The sequence below is a fragment of the Chrysochloris asiatica genome, unplaced genomic scaffold (assembly GCF_000296735.1).
Source record: "Chrysochloris asiatica unplaced genomic scaffold, ChrAsi1.0 scaffold00074, whole genome shotgun sequence".
Classification (NCBI taxonomy): domain Eukaryota; kingdom Metazoa; phylum Chordata; class Mammalia; order Afrosoricida; family Chrysochloridae; genus Chrysochloris; species Chrysochloris asiatica.
In genome coordinates this window covers 660310-671249 of record NW_006408592.1, presented here as the reverse complement: position 1 = coordinate 671249, position 10940 = coordinate 660310, and positions in this window count along the sequence as shown.

Here is a 10940-nt window from a genome sequence, read left to right as displayed (position 1 = left end):
CTATGGACAACATTGTGAAGTACGAGTATTCCGGAACACTTAATTGTGCTCTTGAGGAATCTGTACATGGACCAAGAGGCAGTTGTTCGAACAGAACATGGGAACACTGAATGGTTTAAAATTAAGAAAGGTGTGCGTTTGCCTTTCAGAGCATGTAGAAATTACTTTTCCAATAGAGATCACAAACATTCAAAAAGATTTAGTAAGGGTGGTAGACTTCAGTCATCTAGTTATGTTTTATTCTGTTAAAAACAGATCATCAAATAAATTATTGTTGGTAATTTCATCTTTCATAAAGGAATCCTAATGCAGAAAATTTCTCCTCTGGATTTGATTCTAATCATCGTGAAACACTGATTTGCACTGTGAGAGTTACAAGTTCCTTGATTTAAAAAAAGTATAAGCACTGGACCATAATTTGTAATATTTATAATGTGCAAGAATGTGACTTCTGGAAATGTTTAATACTGTACTTAAGACTTTAGAAAACTAGATACTTGAAAAGTATAGAGAAAGACATAAATTGCTCGTTACTTCAGCCTCCAAATGAGAATACAACCATACAGTGCTAATCATAAATGGTTAATTATAAAGGTAATTTTTTTGTTTGTTTTGTTTGGCTAATTCAGCAAATATTGGGTATATTTATGTACTAGGTACTGGATTAGGCACCAAAGACATTATCTGTTTTAGAGGAAGGTACCGTTTTAAACCACTGAATGGTTTAAAATTAAGAAAGGTGTGCAACAGGGTTGTATTGTTCACCATACTTATTCAACCTGTATGCTGAGCAAAGAATCTGAGAAGCTGGGTTATATGAAGAAAAACATGACATCAGGATTGGAGGAAGACTCATTAACAACCTGTGATATGCAGATGATACAATCTTGCTTTCTGAAAGTGAAGAGGACTCAAAATAGTTATTGATGATGATCAAAGACCACAGTCTTTGGGTATGGATTACATCTCAATGTAAAGAAAACAAAAATCCTCACCACTGGATCAATAAACAACATTCCTATCAACAGAGAAAAGATTGAAGTTGTCAAGGACTTCATTCTTCTTGTATCAACTATCAGGACTTGTGGAGGCAGCAGTTAAGAAATCAAATGACGTATTGCATTAGGTAAATCTGCTGCACAATACCTTAGGCAAATTTGCTGCACAATACCTTTTTAAAGTGTTGAAGAGCAAAGATGTCAGCTTGAGGTGCACCTGACCCAAGCCATAATATTTTCAATAACCTCATATGCATGTGAAAGCTGGACAGTGAATAAGGAAGACCACAGAAGAATTGATGCTTTTGAGTTATGGTGATGGAGGAGAATATTGAACGTGCCATGAGCTGTCAATAGAACCAACAGATCTGTGTTGGAAGAAGTGCAGCCAGAGTGTTCTTTGGAGGTCAGGATGGCCAAATTTCATCTTCATATTTTGGCCATTTGTCAGCAAGGACCAGCTGTTGGAGACGGATTTGGTAAGGTGGAGGGTCAGAGAAAAACAGGAAGACCCCCAGAGAGATGGATTGGCAAAGTGGAAGCATCAATGGGCTCAAGCGTGGCAACAATTGTGAGGTTAGCCCAGGAGTGGGCAGTATTTCGTTCTGTTGTGCGTAAGGTCACTATGAGTTGGTATCGACTCAATAGCACCTAACAGCAACAACAACAACCATTTTATGGAATTTAATGCATTCGGGACATGTTAATTCTCTAAAGTAGTTTAAAGCAAAAATGTGTGTATGTTTTGCAAGTGGGTAATAACCGTTGCAGAGAGAGAAACAATAATATTTATTTATAAATATTATACTAGAAAGCTACTGTGAACACAAAGATATGATAATTCATGTTGTTGTTGTCGTTAGGTGTCATCGAGTCGTCATCGACTCATAGTGACTCTATGCACGGCAGAACGAAACAGTACATTTACATGCCTTCAAAGCACATACAGTTGCTTTAAATTCCAGAGTTAAATAAACTATATGAGTTCTGGTGTGCACTGGACTGAAAGATCAGTTTGAACTGCAAAGTCGGCAGTTCCAATCCACCAGTTGCTCCTTGGAAACACTATACAGGGACACTAAGAGTCAGAACTGACTTGGTGTCACTTAACAACAACATGCTTACATAGTTTAGAAAAGAAGGCGGCAGAACCATCATAAAGAAAAATAAAATCTTGGTACCACAGAATCATGCAAAGACTTTCAAAGGACTTACTTGTACAATATTTTTTAAAAAAGAGCCATCTAATCTCATACTTCAGACATGTTGTCAGAAGGGACCTGTCTCTGGAGAAGGACATCATGCTTGGTAAAGTGGAGGATCACAAAAAAAGAGGAAGACCTCCATGAGATAGATTGACTCTGTGGCAACAGCAATGGGCTCAAGTTTAAGAACAATTTTGAGGGAGTGTTTTGTTCTGTGGTACATTAGGTCGCTATGAGTCCAAGGCCACTGGATGGAACCTAACAACAACAACAATCAAGGAAGGACAGGAGTAACAACAAGAACTACCGGGATAGAGCTGAATTGCTAAATCCCTGAATGTATCCTGGAGAGTTGTATTATGGTCAACAGCTAAGACACTCACTGTATGTACGTTCAGCAGAGGCTTGAGAAAAAGAAAGCAAAACTTAGGAGGTGCAGAGGTGCTTTGGGAGAAAGGCCTACAGATGTGCTTCTGAAAAATCAGTCACTGAAAACCCTGTGGAGCACAGTTCTTCTCTGATACACGGGGGTTGCCTTGAGTCAGATTTGATACCACAGCATATATGCTTTCCCATGGCCCATGACTTCCACTCTTAGGTGTATGCCCAAGTGAAATGAAAGCACGTAAACAAAAGACATAAAAAGGAATGTTCGTAGCAGCTCTTTTCATAATGCCCAAAACTTACGAAAATCCAAATGTCCATTAATAATAGAATGGAAAAAAAAAAGCTATATTCATGCAATAGGATGTTGTTGTTAAGTGCCGTCAAGTCGGTTCCAACCCATAGCGACCCTGTCTAGGGTTTCCGAGGAGCAACTGATGAGTTAGAACTGCCAACTTTGCATGCAGTAGGATATCACACAGCAAATAAATTTCAAAAAAATGAACTACTGCTAACCATAAATGTGCAAAATCTTGAGGGAAAGAAGTCAGGCATAAAAGTGCACTTTTTTATAAATTTCAAGGACAGGAAAAACAATGACGATAAAAGTAAAAAAAAAGAGTGCTTACCTCTATTCGCAGTTGTATTAACTGGGTAAGGGCAAAGAGATAATTCTGAGGTGCTGGGAAGATTCTTTTTCTTAATCTGGATTGGTGTTTCAGGAGTCCATACATATGTGAACATTTATCCTTAATTTCAATGTACTAATTTATTTCTTAATTCCTGCCTGCACAAATTCCATTTAAGTGCTGCACAGCTAATTGGAAAGTTGGTGGTTTGAACCCACCATCTGCTCTGTGAGAGGAAGATGTGGCAGTCTGCTTCCATAAAGATACACTGCCTTGGAAACGTGGGGGGCAGTTCTATTCTGTCTGAATGGGGTTGTTGTGAGTCAGAATTGACTTGATGGCAATGGAAACAGGATGCTTAAATCTTGTTAACATCACTACAACAACAGAAACAACAAAACAATCAACAACAACAAAAAAGTTCATAAAAAGGTACAAAACACCCCCAAAAAGCAAAAACCAAGAAATAAGGAAAAAAAGCAATCATGAGGCCAAATATGAAGATGGAAGAATTTGTATTCCTGATAAAACACTTAGAAGAACTCACCCTGCAGAGCTGGCTAACCTGCTTTGGATTTTGTATGAACACAAAACAAACCTTTTATTATATTAATCCCTTGGGATTTTAGGGTTTCTTTGACATCTCTACATAGTCTAACCTTTCTTGTATAAGGCTGTTTCATCACCTGGGAATTTAGCATGATTCCAACTCTGGCCTACAAACCAGCAGGGTCAGAAACCTAGTTTTGCCAGCACAACAAAGGAGGATCTGTCTCTCATAGGTGAAGTGATACAAAACGAGCTTATAAATGGATACATAAATCATACAAACAAGAAAATTGGTGGTGCTATGGTTTAGCCCAGTTTCTAGCTCCAGACAGACATGTAATGAAAGCCAAACCGTAATAAACACTGGCTCGGTGCATGTGCTCTCAGCAAAAGGGCATTAGATGAGTTCAGTCTTTAATGACATATTTCCAAGACATTCTTGAATCAATTTTAACAGTAGAGCTAGTTTAGTCAGTGAGTTCAAAATACCTGAGGTACCTGGGTTGCAGTTTCCACTTGAATGACTTGATTTACTTGCTTGAATTACTTCATTGTTTTTGTTTCCAATCCTATCAACATACTTTTGTTCCTTAGACACATCTTCGCATTGTGTCTAATTTTTTAGTCATATACTGCTGGTCTTTGAGGTGCTCCTTTTTACATACTATAATGTGTGGCACTGGACTTTGAACCACAAGGTCTGCAGTTTGAGCCTGCCAGGTGCTCTGCAGGGGAGAAAGATGAGGCTTCCTGCTCCTGCAAAGATTTAAAGCCTCAGAAGCCCCAAACAGGGTGGGAACTGACTCCACGACAGAAACGTAACATCATCATCTATTCTGTGCAGATTTTTGTGGGTTTTGTCTAAAGAATAATTCTAAATTTTTCACTTTCATATTTTGTGATTGGAATAGTAGGGGTTCAAAGTGAGGAGTTATGGAGTGCTTAGCCATGTGGTTGTTAAATGCTGTTCAGTTTTTTTCCTGACTCATAGCGACCCTGTGTAGGGTTTCTAAACCACTGGTGAATTGAGCCTGTAGTTCAAACCGACCTTGTGGTCCAGTGCTTTATCCCACAGAGCTCCCAAGAAATGGTAATATCATTAAACAAGTATTGACACTGGGACTATTTAGTAAAGTTATTTGAGAGTGGTTTGTGTAATCCTTGAAGGCTTGAAGGACAGTGAGAAAATTGTTTTATGGAACTAGAGAAAAAAAAGCTTCCATATTACGTTGTGGAGGAAAGTTTGAAACACTGTTGCCTGCTAAAACATAAAAAATAGAAAATATATCTAATGAATTGGTGCATTTGGATAAAGGAATCTCCAGGCAGAAGGCTGAAAGTGCCAACGGATTTTTTCAAAATTATATGTGATAAGATTCAGATATACTAAAACATAAACACACACACACACAAAACAACCATTGCCATTGAGTTGATTCTGATTCATGGTGAGTCAATGTATTTCAAAGCTGAATTGCATGATATAGTGTTTTTATTGTTGTTGTTGTTGCTGGCACTACACACCAATTAAACAGTTTCTACTTGTACTATTTAATGACATCGCTTGCATTGTTCAAATTCTGCACCTATTTTCACCCTCTTTTTCTGAGGTGTTTCTCCCTCAATAACATAAACTGTCCTCCAAAGGTTTCTATCTAAGATTTTGAGTAGCTATTGTCAATTTGATTCCATATAGATAATTCTTAAAATAATACAATGCTCAAAGAAGACCTTTTTCACGAGATAAGCTAATCGGTTTGATTTTAAGATGACTTCAGGGGATATTATTGGTTTTAGGTTTAAACACAATCTCAGAGCAGTTGTTTCAGGGGTTTATCTACCTTCCATGGTTCCAGAAAGTCTGAAACCCAGTACACTAAGGAGAAAAGCACGTTCCTTTATGTGAAGAATCTTCCATTCCAGTTGGAGTTTTGAGCAACCGCAACCATAATCAAAAGTCCAGTCCAACAAATTGTAACAATTGACGCTTGCTCACAGTATCAAGCATCTTGATCATCATCTTGTAAGGTTCTGATCAGTTCAACTCTAGCCATCCAAGTTAGCTCAAATGGGTACCAGCTACAAGTTTGGAAGTTCACACACTCCTCCCTGTACTTCAAACCAGATGGCACCCTCACTCTTAACCCTAGCCCTCATGGGCTAGGTCAGTGCACCTGGGCTTAGGAGTTCACATGACTCCCTAAACTTCAGACCAGACAGCCTCCCCTCTTCTTTTATCTAAAGGTCAACGGGTGCTAACAGAACATGTCCAAATTCAGCCCGAGTCTTCATTACTGCATTTCCCTCAACTCCACTCACACGGAGGGAGATCCAAGTGACCACCAATGAGCGTACAACTCCATGGTTCCCTTTAACTTTCAGTCCTAGAAGGGGGTTTTCTCCGATGGGCCTACTCCCTTGCTTTGATGCCTCCAAAACTTAAAATGCCAAACTGTCCATTTTTTTTTCTCTCTGCTTGAATCACCTGTTTTCTTAGCAGTTATGGGTTGGTATGTATGTTTATTCAAATGCAATTGGCCTGGTGCTGGCAGAACTGGAAATCAATATGCAAAAGATTGAAACAAGACCTTTACCTCACACCATATACAAAACCCAGCTCAGCATGGATTAAAGACCTGAACATGAATCCCAGAATTATAAAGGTCATCAATGAAAAAATAGGGACAAATTTAAGGACTCTAATACAGGGTAGGGAGTCCTGATGTGGTGCTGTGGGTTAATGTGCCAGACTGCAAAGCCATTTGAACTGCAAGGTTGATGGTTCAAGCTCACCCACTTCTCCTTGGAAACCCTATACAGGGTTGCTATGGGTCGGAACTGACTCGATGGCACTTAACAACAACAACAACAACAACAGGGTACACACAGACTACCAAATATTGTGAAAATTACACAAACAAACAAACAAAAAGAAGACAAAATGGATGATTGGGGCATACTAAAAATTAGAAACTTACATCAAAAGATTTCAAAAGATTTGCATCAAAAGATTTCACCAAAAAAGTAAAAAGGGAGCCCACAGAATGGGGAAAAATCTTTATAATGACATATCAGACAAGGGACTAATATCTAAAATCTATAGGAAATTACAACAACTTTACAAGAAAAAGAAAAATAACTCAAACACAATTGTCCTAACTCTGAAGGTTCTGGGTGGGGCTCAAGGATTCCACCAAAGGCCCCATACTCTACAAAGGCTTAAACAAAAAAAGCCTACTTTTTTCTGAGTAAATTCTAACTCTCCTTTTAGCAAATCCAATTTAAGTATATACTGAAGATGAGCTTAAAGTTCTCTGTAATCATAATTTCCAATATTGCTATCATACATGTCTATCTATATTACAATAATAGGCAGGAGAAACCAATATCCATAAGGCAGTCAAACACATAAACCTTTGTTGTTGTTGTTTAGTGCCATTGAGTCAGTTCTGACTCATAGCAACCCACATAAGGTTTCCCAGGAGCGACTGGTGGATTTGAACCACCAACCTTGCAATTCAAACCAACCTTTCTGTTCAGTGCTAATCCTACAGTGACAAAACACTAATCTATTCTTCTCCCTTGGACTAGCCCCTTTCATATGCATATGACCTTGGGCCTCTTGCAGGGTAGATTCAAGTTGGCCCAGAGTTACCATCAGCCCTGTTTAAGCAGTGTGTCATCGGCTCCAGGCAACTCCAGAAGCTGCCTCTCTCCTCTCCGCTAAAATACTTTATCCCATGCCACTTCGTTCTATTTCTCTTATAAAACTTCATAATTTCATAGATCTGGAGTCCTTGCAATGAATCCTGCTCATTGAGCCAACTGCTTAAACCAGGTGGGGACCAGGTCTGACTTTGTCTGACCCCACTAGAGGGAAAGAGGAGCAAATTCAAAATCAACCAATTCCTATGAAGTGGAGGTCAGATATGCCTCTACCCTATATCAGTGCCTTTAAAATTAGTCAGACTTGAGAACCAGTTTAGAAAACTCAACCTTAAGATTCTGTCTCTAGAACCCCATTCTCTCGATACCATATGTCTTAGGACAGGTTTTCTAGAGAAGCAAAACCAGTGAAATATTTATCATCTTACTATGGTATAGTTCCAGGTCCCCAGGGGAAGAGATTGTCCTTCCTGCATGTCCATTATAGTGGGAGTAGACCACACCCCCAAGAAAACATCTCTTCAACTGATTGGATGCTCATAGCTGCTCATCATAAAGCTAACTATGCCTGTATTAGGTCTCATCACCATGGGAATAAGCACATCCCAACTGCTAAATCTCTGGAAATCCTGGCCTAGTTGACTTGATACAGAATCCTAACAATTTCAGGAAGTATTATAAGTCTTCCAATCCATGAACATGGAACATCTTTCCATTTATTTGTCTTATTTAATCTCTGCCAGCAGTGTTTTTAGAGTTTTAAGTGTATAAGGCCTTCATATACTTGGTTATGCTTATTCTTAAATATTTTATTCTCTTAGAAGTGACAGTACATGGAATTTCCCTCACTTCCCTTTCATCTTCTCATGATTATTGTATAGAAACCAAACTGATTTTTGTTGGTTGACCTCATACCCTGCAACTTTGCTAAATTCCTTAATTAGCTTCATAAATTGTGTGTGTATATGTGAACTCTTTGGGACTTTCTATATATAGGATCATATCATCTGTGAATAGAGATAATTTTACTTTTTTTCCCCCAGTCTGGATATATTTTATTTATTTTTCTTGTCTTATTTCTCTGGCTAGGACATCCAATACAATATCGAATAAAAGTGTTGAGAGCAGTCACCCTTGTCTTGTTCCCAATTTCAAAGAGAAAACTCTTTCTCCATCAAGTATAATGTTGATTGTTGGCTTTTCATATATTCCCCGCATTATATTGAGGGATTTCCCTTCTAGTCTAATCTTCTTTAGGGTTTTCATCAAGAACGGGTGCTGGATTTTATCAAATGCTTTTTCTGCATTCATAGAGATTATCATGTGTTTCTTGTCCTATGTTCTATGATGATTGATTTTCTAATGTTGAACCCCCTGCATTGCTGTAATAAATCCTACTTGGTCTTGGTGTTAAGCGCCATCAAGTCGGTTCCAACTCATAGTGACCCTCTGTAGGCTTCCAAAGATTTAAATCTTCATGGAATAGAAAGTCTCATCTTTCTCCTGGTCATGGTGTCTGACTCTTTTAATATGCTATTGGATATGCTCAATAGTATTTTGTTACAGATTTTTGCATCTATATGTATAAACAATATTGGCTAGTGTTTTTTTTTTCTTGCAGTATCTTTGTCTGATTTGGGTACCAGGACTATGTTTGCTTTCTTAGGATTAATTATAAAGTGTTCTTCCTTCACTATCTTTTGGAAGAGTTTATACATTATTGGTGTCGATTCTACTCTAAATGTTTAGTAGAATTTTCCAGTGAAGCCATCTGCTATAGGACTTTTTTTTTCTTGGAAGGTTCTTGATGACTAATTCAATATCATCACTTGTTATGGATCTGTTAGATTATCTATTTCCTCTTGAATTCATTTGTGTAGGATGTGTGCTTCCAAGAATTTGTCCATTTCACCTGTGTTATCCAGTTTGCTGTCATAATATAATGTTCATAATATTCTATCGTAACTTCTATTTCTATAGGTCAGTTGTAATGTTCCTTCCTTCATTTTTAAAAATTTTCATTATTTGCAACTTTTCTCTTACTTTCTTTGTCATTGTAATTAAAGGCTTGTTAATTTTATTAATCTTTTCAGAGAAGCAACTTCTGGTTGCATTGATTCTTTCTCCTGATTTTCTGGGTTTGCTTTTAATTCTGGTCTGATCTTTGTTGTTTCTTTTCTTCTGATATGTTTATGCTTAATTTTCTCTTTTATTTCTATTTCCTGTTGTTGTTGTTAGGTGCCATCGAGTTGGTGCCAACTCATAGCCACCTTATACACAGCAGAATGGAACATTGCCCAATCCTGGGCCAACCTCACTACTGTTGCCACGTTTGAGTCCTTCGATGCTGCCACTTAGCCAATCCATCTCATTGGGGGTCTTCCTCTTTTTCTTTGACCCTCCACCTTACCAAACATGATATCCTTCTCTAGCGACTGGTCCCTCCTGACAATATGCCAGAAGTATGAGAGATGAAATTTGGTCACCTTGGCCTCCAAGGAGTACTCTGGCTGCACTTCTTCCAACACAGACCTACCTACTTGTTCTTTTGGCAGCCCATGGCACTTTCAAACCAACACCATAACTCAAAAGCATCAATTCTTTTACAGTTCTCCTTATTCACTGTCCAGCTTTCATATGCATATGAGGTTATTGAAAATACCACTGGATAGCTAAGATGGAGGGAGGGAGAAAAAGGTATGAAGTAGCCGGCTTACAAATTTTCATGAGTGTGCTTACAGTTAAAATAATATAGAAAAAGCTAATCCATCATGTATGATAGAAATAATTGCTTGAAGGGCCATGGAATGGCCTGCAATGCAGTGAATTATTTAATGTCTTTTCTAGCCATGTTGTTAAGTGCTGCCGAGTAGTTTTGACTCATAGAAGCAGATGGTGGGTTTGAACTGCCAACTTTGAGGTCAGCAGTTCAGTGCTTATCCTACAGCACTACATCAAGTTCCCCTTCTAGTCTTTGTAAACTTCCATCAAATGGCTTTCTCCTGCTGGGTCTGGGTAAGAAAATCTGGGGGAAGATGGTGATAGAGTCTGATTCAGTTGTGAGTGATTGTTAACAGGGCTAATTGTGATTAGTCAATTTTGCCATCCTGCTGAGGAGAAAATTAGCCATCTCAGAAGCAGAAGGGGAGATCTTACTAACATCAAAGAAGATGAGCTAGGAAGGAAGCTTTGAATCCTGAGATTCCTGTGTATTGAACCTCTTTGACCCAGGGACAGAAAGCCAAGACATTGGATAAGTGGCAGAGAAGCAGCCGCAGCATAACCAATAGCCAGAGTGCGGGGCTTCCCAGTCCACAGGTGAGTAGAGCTGAGTGACTTTGGACAGGAGCTTTGCTTGCAGAGTGGTGGTGGTGGTGGTGGTGGTGGTGGTGGGTTTCAGACATTTAATTAGAGGAGTTAGGTTTGTTGACCCACAAAGCTTGCGCCAAGTGCCTTCAGGCTGAGGCTTATGGTGGTGTGTGCCCTTTGAGCATTTATCAGCAGTATTA